This window comes from Salvelinus alpinus, chromosome 18, assembly GCF_045679555.1.
Source record: "Salvelinus alpinus chromosome 18, SLU_Salpinus.1, whole genome shotgun sequence".
NCBI classification, from domain to species: Eukaryota; Metazoa; Chordata; class Actinopteri; order Salmoniformes; family Salmonidae; genus Salvelinus; species Salvelinus alpinus.
In genome coordinates, this window is record NC_092103.1 from 22,994,464 (window position 1) to 23,022,333 (window position 27,870).

The 27,870-nt window shown below is 40.4% G+C and overlaps 1 protein-coding gene across 1 annotated transcript in view; it reads right to left on the bottom strand.

The window, feature by feature from the left end:
- The window catches only part of LOC139543424 (transmembrane protein 132D-like), a 52,490-nt gene that overhangs the window by 19,034 nt on the left and 5,586 nt on the right, over positions 1-27,870 (bottom strand). The gene's annotated exons all lie outside the window — the stretch shown is intronic.

Genomic DNA, 27,870 nt, shown 5'->3' on the forward strand with positions numbered 1-27,870 from the left:
TTGCGGCATATTTCAGTGATAACCAACATTGCTTGACTGAATCAAGCAAGAGCTGATGAGAAGTTTGATGATATGTGCACTAGCCTACCACGCAAAGGCATTATGTACTTGTTTTACCTAATTGACACAGACATGCTCAGGAAAGTGATATCAGAACTTAAGCCTTCTACCTGCCTTCTTGATCCTATCCCCACCACCGTCTTCAAAACAGTTTTTGAATGAATATCTGAAAAAGTGCAAGCTGTTAATCATTCCCTGTTCCCAGGCAATTTCTCACTGCACTAAAAACTGCTGTGGTGAAACCCCTTCTGAATAAAAGTAATCTAGATTCTTCAGCTCTTGGCAATTTCTCGGAAATCTCCAACCTTCCATTCTTAAGCAAAATTCTGGAGAAATTGGTGTTCAAACAGCTAAATGATTTTTTAAGTGTCAACTCTATTTTTGAAAAAAATCCAATCTAGTTTTCGTGCCCACCACAGCACAGAGACAGTCTTAGTTAAACTTGTAAATTATTTTTGAAACAACACAGATGCCAAACAGTTCTCTGTCCATGTACTCTTGGATTTAAGTGCTGCATTCAACACTGTTGACCATGATGTCCTTCTGGACAGAGTAGAGAGGTGGGTTGGCCTCTCCGGTTCAGTTCTAAATTGGTTTAGGAACTATTTAATTAACTTCTCTAGGATAGGGGGCAGCATTTTCACGTTTGGATGAAAAGCGTGCCCAGAGTAAACTACCTGCTACTCAGTCCCAGATGTGAATATATGCATATTATTATTAGTATTGGATAGAAAACACCCTGAAGTTTCTAAAACTGTTTGAATCATGTCTGTGAGTATAACAGAACTTATTTGGCAGGCAAAACCCTGAGGACAAACCATTCAGATTTTTTTGTTGTTGAGGTCACTCTCTTTTCAATGGGTTTTCATTGGGAATCCAGATTTCTAAGGGACCTTCCTGCAGTTCCTCCAAGTCTTTAGAAATTGGTTGAGGTTTTTCCTTTGAGAAATGAGGATTTAGCCCCGTTCAGAATGAGGCTCCAGTGAAGTGTACTGTTTGTTAGGTGCATGACCAGAAAGCATGCTACACATTGTTTTCCTCCGGTATTGAACACAGATCATCCCGTCTTCAATTTTATCAATTATTTACGTTGAAAAATACCTAAAGTTGTAATACAAAAGTAGTTTGAAATGTTTGGACAAAGCTTACAGGTAACTTTTGAGATATTTTGTAGTCACGTTGTGCAAGTTGGAACCGGTGTTTTTCTGGAACAAACGCGCCAAATAAATGGACATTTTGGATATATATCGATGGAATTAATCGAACAAAAGGACCATTTGTGATGTTTATGGGACATAATAGAGTGAGTCAGTGAGGGCAGCGCAGATTAAATGTACTGTTACGTAAAAATCACATCCAGGAATGGAGAGAACATTCTAACATCACGTGCATAAAACAAAAAACTCACAATGGGGCGACCGTTAGAGATGTTTGGAACTCACGCATGAAAGGGTTAAACCGTATTAGTTATTTAAATACTTGGATGGCTCACAACTTTCTCCAGCAAAATCAAGACAAGACTGAGGTACATATTGTTGAAGCCAAAGCACAGAGAGAGAATCTAGCCACACATTTGATTTCACGGGCAATAAAGATAAAACACCAGGTAAAAAACCTAGGTGTTATTTCAGATTCTGAACTAAATTCCTAAATTCCTCATAAGGAACATGACTGAAATAGCAAGGCTAATAGCAAGGCTTTAACAAGGCTAATCTGAAAACAAGACTCCCTAAATTCAATCATCATATCGATTGTGCTACCAGGGCTGGCAAAACCCTGGATCATTGTTATTCTATCTTCCGCGACGCATATAAGGCCCTCCCCCACCCTCCTTTCGGAAAAGCTGACCAGGACTCCATTTTGTTGCTCCCTGCCTATAGACAGAGACTAAAACAGGAAGCTCCCGCGCTCAGGTCTGTTCAACGCTGGTCCGACCAATCTGATTCCACGCTTCAAGATTGCTTCGATCACGTGGACTGGGATATGTTCCGCATTGCGTCAAACAACAACATTGACGAATACGCTGATTCGGTGAGCGAGTTTATTAGCAAATGCATCGGCGATGTCGTACCCACAGGAACTATTAAAACATTCCCAAACCAGAAACCGTGGATTGATGGCAGCAGTCGCGCAAAACTGAAAGTGCGAACCACTGCTTTTAATCAGGGCAAGGTGACCGGAAACATGACCGAATACAAACAGTGTAGCTATTCCCTCCGCAAGGCAATCAAACAAGCTAAGCATCAGTACACAGACAAAGTAGAGTTGCTTTTCAACGGCTCAGACACAAGAGGTATGTGGCTGGGTCAACAGTCAATCACGGATTACAAAAAGAAAATCAGCCCCGTCGCAGACCAGGATGTCTTGCTTCCAGACAGACTAAACAACTTCTTTGCTCGCTTTGAGGACAATACAGTGCCACTGACACGGCCCGCTACCAAAACCTGCGGACTCTCCTTCACTGAAGCCGACAACAACCACCCGAGCCACTGCCTGTTCACCCCGCTATCATCCAGAAGGCGAGGTCAGTACAGGTGCATCAAAGCAGGGACCGAGAGACTGAAAAACAGCTTCTATCTCAAGGCCATCAGACTGTTAAACAGCCACCACTAACATTGAGTGGCTGCTGCCAACATACTGACTCAACTCCAGCCACTTTAATAATGGAAAAATTGATGTAAAAAATGTATGACTAGCCACTTTAAACAATGCCACTTTTATATGTTTACATACCCTACATTACTCATCTCATATGTATATACTGTACCCGATACCATCTACTGCATCTTGCCTATGCCGTTCTGTACCATTACTCATTCATATATTTTTATGTACATGTTCTTCATCCCTTTACACTTGTGTATAAGGTAGTTGTTAGGTTAGATTATTCGTTGGTTATTACTGCATTGTCGGAACTAGAAGCACAAGCATTTCGCTACACTCACATTAACATCTGCTAACCATGTGTATGTGACAAATAAAATTTGATTTGATTTGATTTGAAAAGGCAGAACTTCATTTTTATTCTGATGATACTGTTATTTACTGTTGTGCCTCGTCTCTTACAAAACCTTTCCAGAACTTGCAAACTGCTTTTTATACTGTTCAACATACCTTGAGTCAATTGAAGCTTATCCTCAATACTGACAAAACTAAACTAATGGTGTTTTCAAAAGCAAGAAATAGACCTCTGAACCTTTCACCTATTACTACCTGTCAGGGCAAGGAGATTGAGGTTGTAACCTCATATAAATATCTTGGAATTTTAATTGATGACGGCCTCTCTTTTAAATTGCATATTCAACAACTTACAAAAAAATTTAAGCTGAAATTGGGATTTTATTTTAGGAATAAGGCCTGGGGTTTTTTAAGCCAGAAGAAGACTAGTATCAGCTACATTTATGCCTTTACTAGACTATGGGGATATTTTATATATGAATGCTTCCACTCAGTGTTTGAGATCATTTGAAACCCTTTAGCATGGCACTTTGACATTTATTTTAAACTGCAAAACCCTTACGCACCACTGCACCAGGGTTGGCTGGCCTTCTCTAGTCACTCGTAGGCTCAGTCACTGGTATACTTTTATTTACAAAGCCATCTTGGGTTTACTACTTTTTTATTTGGGCATTTTTATTGTTCAGAAATGTGGTGGGTACTCTTCTTTCGATGATGGGGGGGACAACATTCAGATGATGATGATGATGGTGGGACAACATTCAGATGATGATGATGATGGTGGGACAACATTCAGATGATGATGATGGCGGGACAACATTCAGATGTGAATGATGATGGGGGACAACATTCAGATGATGATGATGATGGTGGGACAACATTCAGATGATGATGATGGCGGGACAACATTCAGATGATGATGATGATGATGATGGGGGCACAACATTCAGATGATGATGGGGGACAACATTCAGATGATGATGATGGCGGGACAACATTCAGATCATGATGATGATGGGGACAACATTCAGATGATGATGAAGATGGTTGGAGAACATTCAGATGATGATGATAATTTGGGGACAACATTCAGATGATGATGATGGGGGGACAACATTCAGATGATGATGATGATGGGGGACAACATTCAGATGATGATGATGATGGGGGACAACATTCAGATGATGATGATGATGGGGGACAACAATCAGATGATGAATATTGGGGGAGAACATTCATATGTTGATGATGATGGGGGGCCAAAATTCAGATGATGATGATAATGTGGAGACAACATTCAGATGATGATGATGATGTGGGGACAACATTCAGATTATGATGATGGGGGACAACAATCAGATGATGATGATGATGGGGGCACAACATTCAGATGATGATGATGATGGGGGACAACAATCAGATGATGATGATAATGTGGGGACAACATTCAGATGATGATGTGGGGACAACATTCAGATTATGATGATGGGGATAACAATCAGATGATGATGATGATTGTGGCACAACATTCAGATGATGATGATGGGGGGACAACTTTCAGATGATGATGATGTGGGGACAACATTCAAATGATGATCAAGGGGGACAACATTCCGATGATGATGATGGTTGGACAACATTTAGATGATAATGATGGGAGGACAACATTCAGATGATGATGATGATGATGAAAGGGGGCAACATTCAGATGATGATGATGATGAAGGAGGACAACGTTCAGTTGATGATGATGATGATGGGGAACAAAAATCAGATAATGATGGTGATGGTGGGAGAACATTCAGATGATGATGATAATGATGAGGAACTAGATTCAGATGATGATGATAATGGTGGGACAACATTCAGATGATGATGATAATGATGGGGAACTACATTCAGATGATCATGATGATGGGGACAACAATCAGATGATGATGATGATGGGGGACAACATTCAGATGATGATGATGATGATGATGGGGGACAACGTTCTTATGATGATGGGGGGACAGAATTCAGATGATGATGATGATAATGTGGAGACAACATTCAGATGATGATGATGTGGGGACAACATTCCGATGATGATGTTGTGGGGACAACATTCAGATGATGATGATGGGGGACAACATTCAGATGATGACGATGGGGGACAACATTCAGATGATGACGATGATGTGGGGAAAAAACATTCAGGTGATGATGACGGGCAAAAAACATTCAGATGATAATGATGATGATGGGGGACAACATTCAGATGATGACGATGGGGGGACAACATTCAGATGATGATGATTGGGGGACTACATTCAGATGATGACGATGGGGGGACAACATTCAGATGATGATGATTATGGGGGACAACATTCAGATGATGATGATGATGATGGGGACAACGTTCAGATGATGATGATGATGGGGGACAACATTCAGATGCTGATGGGGGACAGCAATCAGATGATGAAGAGGAGGGACAACATTCAGATGATGATGATGATGGGGGACAATATTCAGATGATGATGATGATGGGGGGACAACATTCAGATGATGATGATGATGGTGCGACAAAATTCAGATGATGATGATAATGTGGGGACAACATTCAGATGAGGATGATGATGTGGGGACAACAATCAGATGATGATGATGACGGGGGGACAACTTTCAGATGATGATGATGTGGGGACAACATTCAAATGATGATCATGGGGGACAACATTCCGATGATGATGATGGTTGGACAACATTTAGATGATAATGATGGGAGGACAACATTCAGATGATGATGATGATGATGAAAGGGGGCAACATTCAGATGATGATGATGATGAAGGAGGACAACGTTCAGTTGATGATGATGATGGGGAACAACAATCAGATAATGATGGTGATGGTGGGAGAACATTCAGATGATGATGATAATGATGGGGAACTACATTCAGATGATGATGATGATGGGGACAACATTCAGATGATGATGATGATGGGGGACAACATTCAGATGATGATGATGATGATGGGGGACAACGTTCTTATGATGATGGGGGGACAGAATTCAGATGATGATGATGATAATGTGGGGACAACATTCAGATGATGATGATGTGGGGACAACATTCAGATGATGATGATGTGGGGACAACATTCAGATGATCATGATGATGGGGACAACATTCAGATGACCATGACATGGGGGACAACAGTCAGATGATAATGATGATGGTGGGAGAACATTCAGATGATGATGATAATGATGGGGATCTACATTCAGATGATGATGATGATGATGGGGACAACATTCAGATTATGATGATGGGGGACAACATTCTTATGATGATGGGGGGACAGAATTCAGATGATAATGTGGGGACAACATTCAGATGATGATGATGTGGGGACAACATTCAGATGATGATGATTTGGGGACCACATTCCGATGATGATGATGATGTGGGGACAACATTCAGATGATGATGATGGGGGACAACATTCAGATGATGATGATGGGGGACAACATTCAGATGATGATGATGGGGGACAACATTCAGATGATGATGATGGGAGGACAATATTCAGATGATGATGATGGGGGGACAAAATTCAGAGGATGATGATGATAATGTGGGGACAACATTCTGATGATGATGTGGGGACAACATTCAGATGATGATGATGGTGAGACAACATTCAGATGATGATGTGGGGGCAGCCTTCAGATGATGATGATGTGGGGACAACAATCAGAGGATGATGATGCGGGGACAACATCCAGTTGATGATGATGGGGGACAACATGCAGATGATGATGATGATGGGGGACAACATTCAGATAATGACGATGATGGTGGGACAACATTCAGATGATGATGATGATGGGGGACAACAATCAGATGATGATGATGGGGGGACAAAATTCAGATGATAATGTCGGGACAACATTCAGATGAAGATGATCTGGGGACAACATTCAGTTGATGATGATGGGGGACAACATTCAGATGATGATCATGGGGCACAACATTCCGATGATGATGAAGATCGTTGGACAACATTTAGATGATGATGATGGGAGGACAACATTCAGATGATGATGATGATGGTGGGACAACATTCCGATGATGATGATGATGATGATGATGGGGGACAACATTCAGATGATGATGATGATGATGATGATGATGAAAAGGGGCAACATTCAGATGATGATGATGATGAAGGAGGACAACGTTCAGATGATGATGGGAAACAACAATCAGATGATGAAGATGATGTTGGAACAACATTCAGAATGATGATGATGATGGGGAATACATTCAGATCATGATGATGATGGTGGACAACATTTGGATGATGATGAAGATGGTGGGGCAACATTCAGATCATGATGATGGCGGGACAACATTCAGATGATGATGATGGGGAAAACATTCAGATGATGATGATGGGGGACAACATTCAGATGATGATGATGGTGGGACAACATTCAGATCATGATGATGATGATGTGGACAACATTCAAATGATGTCGATGATGATGATGGGGACAACATTCAGATGATGATGATGGGGACAACATTCAGATGATGATGATGTGGGGGACAACATTCTGATGATGATGATGGTGAGATAACATTCAGATGATGATGTGGGGGCAGCCTTCAGATGATGATGATGATGAGACAACATTCAGATGATGATGTGGGGGCAGCCTTCAGATGATGATGATGTGGGGACAACAATCAGAGGATGATGATGCAGGGACAACATCCAGTTGATGATGATGGGGGACAACATGCAGATGATGATGATGATGGGGGACAACATTCAGATAATGACGATGATGGTGGGACAACATTCAGATGATGATGATGATGGGGGACAACAATCAGATGATGATGATGGGGGGACAAAATTCAGATGATAATGAGGATGGGGGACAATATTCAGATGATGATGATGGAGGGACAACATTCAGATGATGATGATGGAGGGACAACATTCAGATAATGACGATGATGGTGGGACAACATTCAGATGATGATGATGATGGGGGACAACAATCAGATGATGATGATGGGGGGACAAAATTCAGATGATAATGAGGATGGGGGACAACATTCAGACGATGATGATGGGGGGACAAAATTCAGATGATGATGATGGGGGGACAAAATTCAGATGATGATGATGGGGGGACAACATTCAGATGATGATGATGGAGGGACAACATTCAGATAATGACGATGATGGTGGGACAACATTCAGATGATGATGATGATGGGGGACAACAATCAGATGATGATGATGGGGGGACAAAATTCAGATGATAATGAGGATGGGGGACAATATTCAGATGATGATGACGGGAGGACAACATTCAGATGATGATGATAATGGGGGACAACATTCAGACGATGATGATGGGGGGACAAAATTCAGATGATGATGATGGGGGGACAAAATTCAGATGATGATGATGGGGGGACAAAATTCAGATGATGATGATGGGGGGACAAAATTCAGATGATGATGACGGGGGGACAACATTCAGATGATGATGATGATGGGAGGACAACATTCAGATGATGATGATGATGGGAGGACAACATTCAGATGATGATGATGATGATGTTAGGACAACATTTAGATGATGATGATGAGGGACAACATTCAGATGATGATGATGGGGGGGACAGCATTCAGATGATGATGATGATGATGATGATGATGGTGGTGGGACAACATTCAGATGATGATGATGATGATGATGATGATGGGGGATGACATTCAGATGATGATGATGGTGGGACAACATTCAGATGATGATGATGATGGGGGACAACATTCAGATGATGATGATGATGGTGGGACAACATTCAGATGATGATGATGATGGGGACAACATTCAGATGATGATGATGATGGGACAACATTCAGATGATGATGATGGTGGGACAACATTCAGATGATGATGGTGGGACAACATTCAGATGATGATGATGATGGGGGACAACATTCAGATGATGATGATGATGGTGGGACAACATTCAGATGATGATGATGATGGGGACAACATTCAGATGATGATGATGATGGGAAAACATTCAGATGATGATGACGGGAGGACAACATTCAGATGATGATGATGATGGGGGGACAACATTCAGATGATGATGATGATGATGATGGGGACAACATTCAGATGATGATGACGGGAGGACAACATTCAGATGATGATGATGATGGGGGACAACATTCAGATAATGATGATGATGATGATGATGATGGGGGATGACATTCAGATGATGATGATGGTGGGACAACATTCAGATGATGATGATGATGGGGGACAACATTCAGATGATGATGATGATGGTGGGACAACATTCAGATGATGATGATGATGGGGACAACATTCAGATGATGATGATGATGGGACAACATTCAGATGATGATGATGGTGGGACAACATTCAGATGATGATGGTGGGACAACATTCAGATGATGATGATGATGGGGGACAACATTCAGATGATGATGATGATGGTGGGACAACATTCAGATGATGATGATGATGGGGACAACATTCAGATGATGATGATGATGGGAAAACATTCAGATGATGATGACGGGAGGACAACATTCAGATGATGATGATGATGGGGGACAACATTCAGATAATGATGATGATGATGATGGGGACAACATTCAGATGATGATGATGTGAATGATGATGATGGGGGACACCAATCAGAAGATGAAGATGGGGGGACAACATTCAGATGATGATGAAGATGGTGGCAAAACATTCAGATGATGATGATGATGGGGGGACAACATTCAGATAATGATGATGATGATGATGGGGACAACATTCAGATGATGATGATGTGAATGATGATGATGGGGGACACCAATCAGAAGATGAAGATGGGGGGACAACATTCAGATGATGATGAAGATGGTGGCAAAACATTCAGATGATGATGATGATGGGGGACAACATTCAGATGATGATGACATGGGGAACAACATTCAGATGAAAATGATGATGGTGGGACAACATTCAGATGATGATGATGATGGGGGGACAACATTTAGATGATGATGATGGGCGACAACATTCAGATGAAAATGATGATGGTGGGACAACATTCAGATGATGATGATGATGGTGGGACAACATTCAGATGATGATGATGATGGTGGGACAACATTCAGATGATGATGATGATGGGGGGACAACATTCAGATGATGATGATGATGGTGGGACAACATTCAGATGATGATGATGATGGTGGGACAACATTCAGATGATGATGATGATGGTGGGACAACATTCAGATGATGATGATGATGGGGGGACAACATTCAGATGATGATGATGATGGTGGGACAACATTCAGATGATGATGATGATGGTGGGACAACATTAAGATGATGATGATGATGGTGGGACAACATTCAGATGATGATGATGGCGGGACAATATTCAAATGATGATGATGGGGGGACAACATTCAGATGATGATAAGGATGGGGGGACAATATTCAAATGATGATGATGGGGGGACAACATTCAGATTATGATGACGGGGGGACAACATTCAGATTATGATAATGATGGGGGACAACATTCAGATGATTATGATGTGGGGACAACATTCAGATGATGATGATGATGGCGGGGGGGACAACATTCAGATGATGATGGGGGACCACATTCAGATGATGATGATGGGGGGACTACATTCAGATGATGATGATAGGGGGACAACATTAGAATAATGAGAGTCGCTATTAAGTGATAACCCAGTGGTTTAAAGTCCCACCACGCTTCCAGACAGACAACTCTTAATCTCCATACACACACACACCGACAAGGAAGCTTTATAAATATAATAACAGAGATTTCAGTGCAGTGGATTAGACACACACACGCGCACGCACGCACGCACGCACGCACGCACGCACGCACGCACGCACGCACGCACGCACACACACACACACACACACACACACACACACACACACACACACACACACTCCCTCCCCTTGTACCGTCTAACTGCTGGGCCGTGTGATTCAGTCATACACACAGAGACTGGTGCTCAGTGACAGCTGACAGTCTGATCAATACTAACCCAGGCAGATCTGGATCGAGTTCTGGGTCAGGAGCCAGACTAAATCACTCTCAGCTAGGTTCACTGAGGCAAGGCCAGCATTAGAGCCGAGCAATCCACCAACCAAACATATCGTTACTCCTGCTAAGAGAAATGAGGACCTTTTTTTATCTCAATTTAATGGGCCAGTATCAGGAACGAGAAGTGATTCAGACCAACAGTGATTAATTTCCCTGAGGAGGACGATAGCGATGAGGGGCAAAGCCCGATGACAACAGTCTATTTTCAGCCTGGCTGGATTAGTAAACAGTCCAAGTATGAGATCAGGAAGGGGAAAGGAAAATAAAAGTCAAAGAGGAGGTTGATTAAATAAATCCTTGCCTGAGATCACGTTGAAAAGGGGGAATATGAAGAGAGACTTGTCTGTGTGACTTCCTCAAAGTCAACTCATCATCATTTCATTCGTAATCCTTTACAGCCCCCCGCTTCATCTACTACCTTCACATCTCACACCTTTACAATATATTTAGTTGGGAACAGCCAACAGGCTATCAGCTAAATAGACTGCCTGCCAGAGACCTCCTGAACCTCCCCTCAAGCACAGCACAAACTCATCATCAAAATACCACTTTTCAAAATACACAAAGTTATCATCCCCTGGCCTGAATTTGACAAAGTATTAATTTGTTTGGACCAACCAATCATATTTGTTCAGGCAAAAGACAGGGCTGCGTGAAATGTTCTTAAATTACCCGCAATACTGTGGTGCAAATTAAATTACTTGTGTAAAATGAACAGCCATACAAAAGTCCCATTTTTTTCCCCCACAAGTCATTTTAAGTTTAATATTATATGCTGATATATGCTTTATATGCTGATATTGTACAGTGGGATTTTTCATAGAAAGAAAGACTGACAGGGATGGCCACTTTGGACAGACTGGAAATGGATGGTCTCTGAGCTCTGGCTCTGAGGTAGAGCAGTAAAGATGCTTACTGTAAGTGAGAGCCTTGTTCCAATGACTGTGGGACTGGGACCACCGTCAAATGCACACATACACACACTCACTCACTCACTCACGTATGGCCGCACGCACACACACACACACACAAACTCACATAAAAGTCCAGGAGGCAGTAATGGAGCCATGGTCAGATCATCTCTCAACCAAAGGGTTAACCTTTCGAGTCATTTTCAATCAGGAAAGGGATTATCTGTCATAAACCTCAGGGTTTGTACTCAATATTGGGCCTGGAGGAGTGAAGTAGAGCAGGGATTTTCCCCCAGGAAGAATCACTCATCTCTGAGCCAAACCAAGCCAGGCCAGGCCGGGCCAGCCTCCACATGGCCTTAAACACTGGGATCAGTCCCTTTAGTCCTCTCCCCTTTCTAAATCTCAGTATGGGGCTATGATTTACAATGGGACTCAAGCACAGAGGCCTAAAAGCATCTGTAGTGGGTCAATGGATTTGGGAAGTTCAGGTGGCATAGAGATTAATCTCTCAAATAAATATAATATCAAGGCCATGAGAGTTTAAGAGTCTTTCACCAAAGTCTCCTCAATGCTAGTCCAGGTCAGTTTTGTATATTTTGTATTTATTTATTAGTGGTCCCAATTAGCTACTGCCACGGCAGCAGTTACTCTTCCTGGGGTCCAAACACATTAAGGCACTTACATCACACATAAAAAAACTGTACATCATATAACATTATTATACCACTACATATCTACAATACAAAAATGTATAATACCACCGTACAACAATATTACAATGTGCGTGTGTGTAAGAGTGCATGTGCTAGTGTGTGTGTGCGTATGTGTGTGTCTGTACATGTGTGTGTGTGTCTCTTCACAGTCCCTGCTGTTCCATAAGGTGTATTTACAGTGCATTCGGAAATTATTCAGACCCCTCAACTTTTCCACATTTTAATACGTTACAGCCTTATTCAAAAATGTATTAAATTAATGTTTTTCCTCATCAATCTACACACAATAGTAACGTTCGTCTTTAGGTGGAAGAGAGGAGGACCAAGGCGCAGCGTGGTGAATGTTCATGATGTCGAATTGTAATGATATCCAACAAAACAGAACACTGACAAAATACAAAATAACAAAACGACGTGAACAGACCTGAACTTGAGAACATAAAACATGAACGCACGAACAGGTAGGTAGGAACAAACGAACGAACGAAACGAAACAGTACCGTGTGGTGAAACAAACACAGACACAGCAACAATCACCCACAAACAAACAGTGAGAACAGCCTACCTTAATATGGTTCTCAATCAGAGGAAATTGTAAAACACCTGCCCCTGATTGAGAACCATATCAGGCTAATGCAATGAACCCAACATAGAAACACATAACATAGAATGCCCACCCAGCTCACGTCCTGACCAACTAAACAAGGCTAAACAAAGGAAATAAGGTCAGGAACGTGACAACAATACCCCATAATGACAAAGAGAAAACAGGTTTTTATCATTTTTGCAAATGTATAGAAATTAAAAAACAGAAATACCTTATTTACATAACTATTCGAACCCTTTGCTATGAGACTTGCAATTGAGCTCAGGTGCATCCTGTTTCAATTGATCATTCTTGAGATGTTTCTACAACTTGATTGTAGTCCATCTGTTGTAAATTCAATTGATTGTACATGATTTGGAAAGGCACACCCTTGTCTGTGTAAGGTCCCACAGTTGACAGTGCATGTCAGAGCAAAAACAAAGCCATGAGGTTGAAGGAATTGTCCGTAGAGTTCCGAGACAGGATTGTGTTAACTAGGGTTTTTTCACCTCTGGATGAAAAGCGTGCCCAAAGTAGAATGCCTGCTACTCAGGCCCAGAAGCTAGGATATGCACACAATTGGTAGATTTGGATGGAAAACACTCTAAAGTTTCCCAAATTGTTAAAATAATGTATGTGAGTATAACATAACTGATTTGGCAGGCGAAAACCAGGAAGTGGGATTTTTTTATGTTTGTAGTTTTCTATTGAATGCCATTACAGTTTCCATTGATTTAGGACTCAAATTGCACTTCCTATGGCTTCCACTAGATGTCAACAGTCTTTAGAAATTGTTTCAGGCTTGTATTCTGAAAAATGAGGGAGTAAGACCACTCTGAATGACTGGACCCTACAGTGTCCCAGAGAGTTTTCATGCGCACGACCGAGAGCGCGCCTTTCTTGTTTACCTTTTACATTGACGACGTTATTGTCCGGTTGAAATATTATTGATTATATAGGCTAAAAACAACCTGAGGATTGATTATTAACATCGTTTGACATGTTTCTACGAACTTTACGGATACTATTTGGATTTTTTGTCTGCCTGTTGTGACTGCGTTTGAGCCTGTGGATTACTGAACAAAACGGGCAAACAAAATGGAGGTTTTTGAATATAAAGAGGGACTTTATCGAACAAAACGAACATTTATTGAGTAAATGGGAGTCTTGTGAGTGCAACCATATGAAGATCATCAAAGGTAAGTGATTAATGTTATTGCTATTTCTGACTTGTGTAACTCCTCTACTTGGCTGGTAACTGTTTGTAATGATTTGTCTGCTGGGCGCTGTTCTCAGATAATCGCATGGTATACTTTCACTGTAAAGCCTTTTTGAAATCTGACACCGTGGTTGGATTAACAAGAAGTTAATCTTCAAACCGATGTATAACACTTGTATGTTTTATGAATTCATATTATGAGTATTTCTGTTTTTGAATTTGGCGCTCTGCAATTTCACTGGATGTTGGCCAGGTGGGACGCTACCCACTTCCCCTAGTGAGGTTAAGGCACAGATCTGTGGAAGTGTACTAAAACATTTCTTCAGCATTAAAGGTCCCAAAGAACACAGTGGCCTCCATCATTCTTAAATGGAAGAAGTTTGGAACCAACAAGACTTTTCCTAGAATTGGCCGCCCGGCCAAACTGAGCAATCGGGGGAGAAGGGCCTTGGTCAGGGAGGTGACCAAGAACCCATGGTCACTCTGACAGAGCTCCAGAGTTCCTCTGTGGAGATGGGAGAACCATCCAGAAGGACAACCATCTCTGCAGCACTGCACCAATCAGGCCTTTACGGTAGAGTGGCCAGACGGAAGCCACTCCTCAGTAAAAGGCACATGACAGCCAGCTTGGAGTTTGCCAAAAGACTTTCAGACCATGAGTTACAAGATTTTCAGGTCTAATGAAACCAAGAATGCCAAGTGTCACGTCTGGAGGAAGACTGGAACCATCCCTACGGTGAACTATGGTGGTGACAGCATCATGCTGTGGGGATGTTTTTCAGCGTCAGGCACTGGGAGACTAGTCAGGATCAAGGGCAAGATGAACGGAGCAATGTACAGAGAGATTCTTGATGAAAACCCGTTCCGCTAGCGGAACCCCTCGCCAACAGCCAATGAAATTGCAGGGCACCAAATACAAATCAACAGAAATCGCATTAATCAAGTTTTAGGCACCATTTTAAAGATACAATTCTCGTTAATCCAGCCACAGTGTCTGATTTCAAAAATGCTTTACAGCGAAAGCTTCACAAAAGATTATGTTAGGTCACCACCAAGTCACAGAAAAACCCAGCCATTTTTTCCGCCAAGGAGAGGAGTCGCAAAAAGCACAAATAGAGATAAGATTAATCACTAACCTTTGATGATCTTCATCAGAAGACACTCATAGGACTTCATGTTACACAATACATGTATGTTTTGTTCGATAAAGTGCATATTTATATCCAAAAATTGCATTTTGCATTGGTGTGTTATGTTCAGTAGTTCAAAAATATGCTAAGATTTTGCAGAGAGTCACATGAATTCACAGAAATATTAATTGTAAATGTTGATGAAAATTCAAGTGTTATGCATGGAACTTTTGATACACTTCTCCTTAATGCAACCGCTGTGTCAGATTTCAAAAAAACTTTACGGAAATAGCATAATCTGAGAACTGCGCTCAGAGCCCAAACCAGCCAAAATAAATATCCGCAATGTTGCGCCGTCAACATGAGTCTGAAATAGCATTATAAATATTCACTTACCTTTGATGATCTTCATCAGAATGCACTCCCAGGAATCGCAGTTCCACAATAAATTTTTGTTTTGATCGATAATGTCCATCATTTATATCCATTTATGTCAAAATAGCTTCTTTTGTTAGGGCGTTTGGTAAACAAATCCAAAAGTGCGTTCTAAAGACGGTTGACATCTAGTGGAAGCCTTAGGAAGTGCAACATAACCCATATCCCACTGTGAATTCGATAGGGGCTGAGTTCAAAAACTTCAAACCTCAGATTTCCCACTTCCTGTTTGGATTTTTATCTCAGGTTTTTGCCTGCCATATGAGTTCTGTTATACTCACAGACATAATTCAAACCGTTTTAGAAACTTCAGAATGTTTTCTATCCAATATGAATAATAATATGCATATATTAGCAACGGGGACTAAGGAGCAGGCCATTTAATATGGGCACCTCTGTGCACCTTTCATCCAAGCTACTCAATACTGCCCCTGCAGCCATAAGAAGTTAACCTGAACCAGGTTGCAGGCACTGGTTACAGTTTGAAGCTTTTTCTTGAGTGGCCAGCTTGATAAAAGCCAGTCAATATTGAAATCACCCATAAAATATACCTCTCTGTTGATATCACATACATCATCAAGCATTTCACACATATTATCCAGATACTGACTGTTAGCACTTGGTGGTCTATAGCTATTTCCCACAAGAATGGCCTTAAGTTAGGCAGATGAACCTGTAGCCAAATTACTTAAACAGCATTTATCATGAGATCCTCTCTAAGCTTTACAAGAATGTGGTTCTGAATATAGACCGCAACACCACCCCCATTGGCATTTCCATTGGCATTTCTGTCTTTTCTAGAAATAACCATGTATTTCTACCACTGTATCATCAAAGGTATTATCTAAGTGAGTTTCAGAGATAGTCAGAATAGGAATGTCATCTGTTACTAGCAAGTTATTGATTTCATGAACCTTGTTTCTTAGGCGACATATGTAAATATGTGGGACATTTTTTGCACTTTTCTGGGACGCTTGATTGTTTTAATTGCTTTACTGAAAAGCTTATCAGAAGTAGACATGGTCATGTTATTTATGTTTGAGCTGATAGTGCAGGGTGAGCTGCACACAGTGGACTTCCTACTAGGGCACACCGCCTCAGTGCTAACAGTATAACTATGGTTCATTGGCACATGATTACTGCATACAATAGCTGTAGGATCCACAGAGGCATTCAGGGCAGTTAGGAGGACATAACTTAAGTTTCTTACATTGTGTCTGCCAACGCCCCTGGGATAATGTACATTTGCTTCAGTATTATGACAACTCAGCGACACAATGGTAGGGTTTAACTGAGCTGGTCTTGGGTCATTGATAAATCATTGTCTCAATGCAGTTTGTGACAACCCTCCCATTCTGTCTGCCGAAAACGTTGTCTTTGCTCTTGTTTTCCTTAATAGGATGTCGGGGGCGGAGCAGGGGGGGGTTCGTCAGCGAAATGGGACACCTGGGCTCGGGTATGTCCCGGGGATAAATATACGTTTCCCCCATACGTTGAAGAGACTCTCTCCACGCAGACATACTGTTGTTTTTGGTTATGGCATTTTGGGGCTTCTTTGTGTTCATAGGTTTTGGCACCTCTCAACACCCCTTATTTTCACCATCTATGCAGGCATCCACTCACTTGCAATACTGACTACACACTCCATTGTTACTTGGACAGTTTATTTTATTTAATAAAAATGTTTATTATTTCTTTATCTCTGCGTTTTCTCCTTATTTGTTACAGGCCTTGTTAAGGGTTGAAATTAAATTGGGCTCCTGAGTGGCGCATCTCAGTGCAAGAGGTGTCACTACAGTCCCTGGTTTGAATCCAGGCTGTGTCACATCTGGCCGTGATTGGGATTCCCATAGAGCGGCACACAATTGGCCCAGCGTTGTTTGGCTGGGGTAGGCTGTCATTGTAAATAAGAATTTGTTCTTAATTAACTGACTTGCCTAGATAAATATAATTAAAAAGATAATAGAACTACTGCAACATTACTTTTGTACCTGCCGGCAGGGCGGGAGTAACACAGCCTTCGGACAGAACAGCTGGCGAGAAGTGCACAATATCTGTCTTATGTCCATGTTTCTGGTTTGTAATGCTCATTACTTTCAACGAATGTACTATCAGCCATAATTTCAAGTTTGTGTCGATTTGAATAATTAATGCTATAGGTTTGAAATGTATGAAAATAATCACAATGTTGTGCCTTATAATATAAATCAGACTAAATGGATGGCATAATATCTATATTAACCATCATCTTCTCATCCCACTTTAACGGGAATGTAGTAGGAGATGTTTTTCACAATTTTCAATGAATATTCATGCACAGCCCTACCAATCAGGTGCGCTCCAGCTGTCCTTGTCATGTGCGCTCCTTGTGTCTTGGTAGAATACACTTCCTTTATTCTCTTCAAAAACGGCAAACTCATTATCACATTTCCATGGATTGACATAAGGTAATTGACTCCCAGAATCATAAAGATATATATTTTAACCACTAACCTGTCGATAAAAGCTTATGTGAGAAGCTGATCCATCCAGTCAATTGATTAAAGCATAATTCTAATGATGTCATATATAATTTTCAAACATTCAGTCGCTTGTTGATATTTTGTTAACATTATAAAAGCAATATGAACTAGAGGATACAATGGCCTGCAGCATACCACCCTGCATCCCACTGCTGGCTTGCTTCTGAAGCTAAGCAAGGTTGGTCCTGGATGGGAGACCAGATGCTGCTGGAAGTAGTGTTGGAGGGCCAGTAGCAGGCACCCTTTCTGTGGTCAAAGAACAAAAGATCCCAATACCGCAGGAAGGAATTGGGGACATTGCCCTGTGTAGGGTGCTGTCTTTCAGATGGGATGTTAAATGGGTGTCCTGACTCTCTGTGGTAACTACAGTTCCCATGGAACTTATTGTAAGAGTAGGAGTGTTAACCCAGGTGTCCTGGCTAAATTCCCAATCTGGCCCTCATACCATCATGGTCACCTATTCATCTCCCCTGTAACTATTCCCCAGGTTGTTGCTGTAAATGAGAATGTGTTCTCAGTCAACTTACCTGGGGAAATTAACATTTCCATGTCATAAATTTACGTTGTGTTACTTTTGTCCCACCCGTCTCTCTTGTAGTTCTCCCAGGCTAACACCCAAGACTAGCTAACATGATATTTAAAAGCTATGCTGTCATTTAGTCACTACAGGGCGGTTTCCCGGACAGAGTTTAATTTAAATCAGGACTAGGCTAATTCTACTTAAATTAATCCAGATAAAAAAATTGGCTTTCTGTGACATTGTTTAACTTCAGATTGATAAATTCTAGACTATGGAGTCCCAGACTAAGGTAAATAAGGACTAACTAGATTAATGATGTGCACTAATTAGATTAATGATGTGCACTTAGTGCTGATCTAAGGATGCTTCAAAAACTAGGGATGGGACATAAGCATTTTGTGAAATTGGAGCAAGTCACCTAAACCAAATAATGGACGGAGTTAACCTCTTTTTTTTAAATAACGTTCCCAAGGTAAACGGACATTTTCTCTGACCCAGATCGTATAATATGCATATAATTTACAGATTAGGATAGAAAACACTCCAAAGTTTCCAAAACTGTCAAAATATTGTCTGTGAGTATAACAAAACGTATTCTGCAGACGAAAACCTGAGAAAATATAACCCGGAAGTTTCCTTGACCGTCTTTCTTCCATTTAAAGGGGTATCAACCAGATTCCTTTTCCAATGGCTTCCTCGGGCTGTGACCAGACTTTAGACATAGTTTCAGGCTTTTATTTTGAAAAATGAGCGAGATGTTTCATAAGTAGTCAGGTGTCCTCTGAATGTTTCCTGCGTGCGAGAGAGGGGCTCCCCATTTTCCTTTCGTCTCTGAATGAATAGATTATGGTCCGGTGGTAATATTATCGATTATGTTTGTTAAAAACAACCTGAGGATTGATTATAAAAAACATTTGACATGTTTCTACGACCATTACGGATACTTTTTGGAATTTGTCGAACGGAACACGGCTTTGGTTTTCTCAACATAATGCGCAACCCAAATGGCGTTTTTTTGTGATAAAAGTAATATTTATCAAACAAAAATAACATTTGTTGTGTAACTGGGAGTCTCGTGAGTGGAAACATCCGAAGATTATCAAAGGTAAGCAATTAATTTTATTGCTTTTCTGACTTTCGTGACTAAGCTAACCAAGCTAATATAAGGCTAGCTGTTGTAGCATTGAAAGCTACACTCACAAAAGCTTGGATTTCTTTCGCTGTAAAGTATATTTTCAAAATCTGACACGATAGGTGGATTAACAACAAGCTAAGCTGTGTTTTGGTATATTTCACTTGTGATTGCATGATTATAAATATTTTTAGTAATATTTTTTAATCTGATACGTTTGGAAATTTTCATCTTCCTTTCAGGACCAGAACGAGGCTGTAGTTTTCTCAACATAACGCGCAACCCAAATGGTGTTTTTTTGTTATAAAAGTAATATTTATCGAACAAAAATAACATTTATTGTGTAACTGGGAGTCTCGTGAGTGCAAACATCCGAAGATTATCTAAGGTAAGCGATTAATTTTATTGCTTTTCTGACTTTCGTGACCATGCTAATTTGGGGCTAGCTGTTGTAGCATTGAAAGCTACACTCACAAAAGCTTGGATTTCTTTCGCTGTAAAATATATTTTCAAAATCTGACACGGTAGGTGGATTAACAACAAGCTAAGCTGTGTTTTGGTATATTTCACTTGTGATTGCATGATTATAAATATTTTTTGTAATATTTTAGCATTTGGCGCCCTGCAATTCTAGCGGTGGTTTAGGAAAGTGATCCCGTAAAAGGGATCCGTAGCGCAGAGAAGTTAACTTCTCCAGGGTAGGGGGCAGCATTCTGAATTTTGGATGAAAAGCATGCCAAAATTAAACTGCCAGCTACTCATCCCCAGAAGATAAGATATGCATATTATTAGAAGATTTGGATAGAAAACACTCTGAAGTCTCTAAAACTGTTTGAATCATCTCTGTGAGTATAACAGAACTTATTTAGCAGGCGAAACCCAGAGGACAAACCATTCAGATTTTTTTTTTGTTTGAGGTCACTCTCTTTTCAATGAGGTTTCATTGGGAAACCAGATTTCTAAGGGACCCGCCTGCAGTTCCTACCGCTTCCATTGGATGTCAACAGTCTTGAGAAAGTGGTTGAGGTTATTCCTTTGTGTAATGAAGAAGTACGGCCATCTTGAACGAGAGTCACTCGAGGTGTCCTGTTTGTTAGAGGCGCGAGACCAGAAAGCTAGCTATAGTTGGTTTTAATCCTGTATTGAACACAGATCATCCCGTCTTCAATTTTATCGATTATTAACGTAAAAAAATACCTAAAGTTGTATTACAAAAGTAGTTTTAATTTTTTGGGCAAAGTTTACAGGTAACCTTTGAGATATTTTGTAGTCACTTTTGAGCAAGTTGGAACCGGTGTTTTTCTGGATCAAACGCGCCAAATAAATGGACATTTTGGATATATATCGACGGAATTAATCGAACAAAAGGACCATTTGTGATGTTTATGGGACATATTGGAGTGCCAACAACAGAAGCTCGTCAAAGGTAAGGCATGAATTATATTTTTATTTCTGCGTTTTGTGTCGCGCCTGCAGGGTTGAAATATGCTTCTCTCTCTTTGTTTACAATGGTGCTATCCTCAGATAATAGCATCGTTTGCTTTCCCCGAAAAGCCTATTTGAATTCTGACATGTTGGCTGGATTCACAACCAGTGTAGCTTTAATTTGGTATCTTTCATGTGTGATTTAATGAAAAATAATTTTTATGGTAATTAATTTGAATTTGGCGCTCTGCATTTTCTCAGGCTTTTTGGCAAGTGAGACAGTAGCGTCCCGCCTAAACTCAGATTTTTGGATATAAATATGAACTTTACCGAACAAAACATACATGTATTGTGTAACATGAAGTCCTATGAGTGTCATCTGATGAAGATCATCAAATGTTAGTGATTAATTTTATCTCTATTTCTGCTTTTTGTTACTCCTCTCTTTGGCTGGAAAAATGGCTGTCTTTTTCTGTGACTTGGCTCATACCTAACATAATCGTTTGGTGTGCTTTCGTCGTAAAACCTTTTTGAAATCGGACACTTTGGCTGGATTTACAATAAGTGTATCTTTAAAATTGTGTAAAATACTTGTATGTTTGAGGAATTTAAATTATGGGATTTCTGTTGTTTTGAATTTGGCGCCCTGCAGTTTCACTGGCTGTTGACGAGGTGGGACGTCCCACATCCACAAGCTAGATCCCTGCAATGTCTCATTAAAGATAACTTTTCTGTACTCCCTGGACTAAAACCTAATTAAGATAAGTGTACAATATTATGTATTAGACCATTAAAAAATACAACTTTTACATTACATTGCAGCTTACCTATAAAATGGGCTGATGGTGAAGTAGACATACTCGGTATTCATATCACAAAAGATATAAATAAGCTCTCCACAATGAATTTCAATAGACAACTTGTAGAAATAGACAAGATCCTGCAACCATGGAGAGGTAAATACCTGTCTATTTATGGACAAATTGCCCTGATTAACTCCTTAGTCATATATCAGCTTACTCACTTACTTATGGAGCTGCCTACTCCTGATGATTCGTTTTTCAAATCATATGAGCGAAAAATATTTTGCTTTATCTGGGACGCTAAACCAGACAAAATAAAACGAGCCTATCTATATAATGAATATGAATTGGGTGGGTTGAGATTATTAAATATAAAAGCACTAAACCTCTCTCTAAAAGCTTCACTCATTCAAAAGTTTTATTTGAACCCTAAATGGTTCTCAAGTAGATTAATAAGAAAAGCTCATCCATTGTTTAAAAATGGCCTTTTTGCCTTTGTGCAGATTGCCATGTCTCATTTTCGATTAATTGAAAATTATACTTTTTTCAAAGTATCTGTCTTTTTCAAACAAGCATTGCAGAGCTGGCTACAATTTCAATTTCATCCCCCTGAAAAGACAGAACAAATATTACAACAAATATTATGGCGAACTCAAATGTGCTGGTTGATAAAATACCTGTATTTATGGGAAAGATTTTCGAAAAGGGTATTTTTTTCTTAAATTATATTGTAAATTGTAATGGTAGAGTTATGTCCTTCATGAAGTTATCATAATTGTACGGGAAGGTCTGCTCAATCCAAGAGTACAACCAATTGATTACAGCATTGCCCCAAAAAGGCGGGTGGCAGTGGGAAGAGGTAGGGAACTGGTCTGTCTGCCCAATATAAAGGATCAAAACTGGTGGAGGAATAAAAACATGGAGGATGTTGACAACTGTGCCATACAGATTGCAAAATAGTTGGGAAGAGATTTTTGATGTACCGATTCCATGGTACAGGGTGTATGAGTTGATATATAAAACAACGCAAGATTCAAGACTCTGTGCTTTCAGCTAAAATTATTATATAGAAATCTTGCCACCAACAAAATGTTGAATATTTGAGGCATAAAATCATCGAAGCTCTGCAGATTTTGTTGTGAGGATACAGAATCAATAGACCATTTATTTTGGTATTGCCCTCAGGTAGCCTGTTTCTGGTCTCAGGTTCAGGAATGGCTGAAAATGCATAGCATTGATCTAAAATTGACCCAAGAAATAGTACTGTTAGGAGATCTGGAGAAACCGGGTCAGTCAATTACTAATATACTAATACTCCTAGTAAAATTATTTATCTTCAACACGCAATCTGTAGATTCTATTCGATTAGATAGATCGAAATTGTACGTTAAACATCATAGCATAGTTGAAAGATATGTGTTGCGTAGAAACACGAAGTGGGTGGCCAGCAGAGATAAATGGGATGGGCTGAGGGTTGGTATGTGGAATTGGAGACAAGTGGGAGTGGAGTTGCTGTGTGTGAGAGAATGATGGTCAAAAGATAAAGGAGAAAAATAAGTCCAAATAAAACATAATAAAAGTACATTTGAATGACACTAAGTGGCAGTGTTTTTACAACTAATGCCGGTTTGCCTGAGGCTGATGCCGTGCAGGTGTTTGTACACATGCATATACACACACTCTCATTAAAATAAACACATACAAGAACACACACATACATGTAATAGTGCCAGACATCCACACAAACATATAAAGTAGGCATTGCTGTTATGATTTCAGTTGTCCTTGATGTCCTTTGTTTTAAATTTATTATTTTTTTTTTTTAAATGGCATTGTTGTGCTGTTTTCTTCTGTCTTTTCCTTTTTTCTCTTTAGTTCATTATCTTGGTTGTTGGTGCATTGTGGGAGTGGATGTTCCCCACCCCAAGGACATCCTCCTTGGGGTGGGGAATGGAATTAATTGTATTTTTTATTTTTTATTCGGGGGCGGGGGGACTGTGGGAGGGGTCTCGAATGGTTGAGGGACAGCTATTGGGGAACTGATCTTGGAGGGTTCAATTAAAAAAAATAAAAAAATAAGCAGCAGTACTACCAGTAGAGCTGATGTGTGTCTCTATGGATGCGGGCCTTACTAAATGTACAGTTAGAAAATGTGAAGAACATTCTTTTTTTTTAAGTAACATTTTTTTGAATATATATATTTTTTAAATGTGAATCACATTTTTATTTGGCTTACCCCGACGGCATTGTACGTACCCCTGTTTGGGAATACCTGATATAAGGAATTTGAAATTATTGTACTTTTACTTTTACTTTTGATACTTAAGTATATTTTAGCAATTACACTTACTTTGATACTTAAGTATATTTAAAACCAAATACTTTTAGACTTTTACTCAAGTAGTATTTTACTGTGTGACTTTCACTTTTACTTGAGTCATTTTCTATTAAGGTATCTTTACTTTTACTTAAGTATGACAGTTGGGTACTTTTTCCACCACTGCTCATAGGGAGCGTTTCAAGACTGGTGATGGACACCCAGGAGGCCCAGAGAGAGATGAGCTGGGGGAAATGTTGAGCCAGCAACCTCTGGAAGGTATCCTCGATGATGACAATTTGGACAGTTCAGATGGGGTACTGTTCCAATCCTCATTTGGTAGGACACATTCATTCAACATGTGCAATCCCCGTACTCCAGGGAACATGTAATGTTGTCAGTTGTCTCTTGCACTCCCATAATAAGAATTATGTAATGAACTCAACTCTTGAAGAAATAATGTTCTCTAATGCAGCAATGCAATCATTTTCTAGAGGCAGATGATCACCATAGCTTAGAGGGGATAATACAGGATGGTGGTCAGCCCAGTACATCTGCAGCAGCCAGAAGGGAAGATTGTGTCACTAACTCAGGCCGGAGGACAAAGACAAAAAGGCTGAGCATGCATGAGAAACTGACCATGGAATTTCATGAGCGCAAACGAATGTATTTAAAAGAAGAGCATGATATGAAGACGCAAATCCTTCATGTTGTGTTGGTTATGAAGGAGGAGGAGAGAAACAGGAAGCAGCAGCAGTACCAATGTTCTTCTCAAACCAGCACCAGTTCGGGGTCCCGATATTTCCATTTGTGAATTTAAAATATTTTTGTTTCCAATCCATGGCTACTGTTTGCTTCAATCACTTGAGCTATCTTTGTTGTGAGAAGTGCTGAATAGCAAAAGCATCTCTGCAGGCTAGTCCATTTCTGTCATTGTCTGCCTCAACCATTGGAACATCTGTGTCATCCTCATCTTTAATGCAAGGATCTAGGCAGCCATGCTTTCTGAGGTAATTGTGAATCACTGCTGTTACAATTATTACAATGCAGCATCATCTTGGTTAAAAGCGCAATGTGCTTCTGAGACACTGGAAATTACTCTTCCATACACCAAACATGTGCTCCAATATACCTCGCGGATATGAGCTTGGTTGTACCATTGTTGCTGGGGTCCTATTGCATGAAGATAGGGAGTGAACAAGAAGTTGGTCTGTGCATACCCACTGTCACCAAGTAAGATTCCACTATGTTGTCCACCTTCAAGCTGAGCATACAAAGAGGAATCCTTGAGTCATGAGTTGCACCTTTCCAACATGCAACAATGTAGAAGAACTGCACACACTTTTTACATTTATTGAGAACCAGTTTTTACGATTCCTGTACTCCTCAGCATCTGCTGTAGAGAGAAACTTGATGGGAATATGACATCCATCTATACAGCCAATGACTCCAGAGAAGTTCCCATATTCATAGAACTCTACCTTGTAGTTGGCTCGGGCAGCAGCATCAGGGAACTTGGTATAATTGTCTTTCAGTTCACATATAGCATTGCAGACTTTGTGGACTATTCTGCATACAGTTAGTTCACTTGCACTACACAAATCTCCTGTTTCATGATGGAAGGTTCCAGATCCCAGAAACCTCAAGGGGATCAGTACTTGTTGGGAAGGAGGGATGGGCCTTCCCCAAAGAGACTCAGATAAAGCCTTGGCTCAAGAAAACTAATTATATCAGCTGCATTTTCTTTGTACATATGGAAATGGACACAGAAATAGATTTTAGTTCAGGTAATCCATTTTCCTCCATTGCCAAGGTCAACCTTGGGGCCAACATCCATTAATCAGAAGTTAAACCTGCCTCTAGGCCAGGTTTAATTTAAGCCTTCACTTAGATCTAGATGAACTCTAAACGTCCTTCTGGAAATCAGATTTTTAAAATCTAGACTAGTGCAACAAAATGACATACATTTGGAACCTTAAACAACTAAACACAACTCTACAACCGAAAAAAACTTTGAGGTACTTTTTTTTTACTTACATTGCTCAAAACCACTTTTTTTATAACTAGGCGAAACATGGTCAGACTGGGCAGTTTTTTTGCTAGGAGCTCGTCCTCCGCATTAGGAACGTGCTGACTTCACTATGTCATTCTATCTTCTATGTTATCTGAGAAAATGGGTGTGTTACTTTGTCCCCTACTTTGGGATAACAACGTATCAGAAGCTTTTCTGCTGTTTCTTCAAACAAAACGAGTGGAAGAGTGGAAAATGCAAACTTCCGCCGATTGAAATGACTTTGAGGTATACTGATCTAAAACATTCCAATAAACACCATTTTATTCTGCTCTGTGATGTGCATCCAAGGCAGCGAGTAGAGCCTTTGCAAAACAGACTGAATTGTGTGTTTGGCGCGATAAAGCTGCCTGCGTAATAAGTTAATTTTCACCATAAGGAGTCAGGCAGTTGTTAGTTATTTGTTTTCTTGCTCCATTAAATGTATGCATTATTTATGAACTAAAATATCCAGAGATCCCTTTTCAAACGTTAATGGGATGTTAAGATATGAAGGCTGCCGAATCCATTTCCCAATTATTTCCCTGTCTATGGAAGACTGCCTTCTGAACTTCTTCCAGTCGGGAGTGAAGTAGACTGGGACTGGCACACAACAAGTCTGTAATCTGTGTAGGGAGCGGAACAGCAAGACGACTTCTAGCCACACCAGCGTTCAACCGTCCCACAGCACGGCCTTGGTGACATGCCCTGGCGCCATTCAAGTGGCCTTAAGTTACAATTTAAATGCATGGAACTTATCCTTTGAGAAGAGCCCCTCTTATACGTCATGGTGATAGACTTTTTACACAAGGCCTAAAATGGCAATAAAAACCATTCTGTCTCTAATTTCTGACTACTCACAATATTATTTTGTCCTC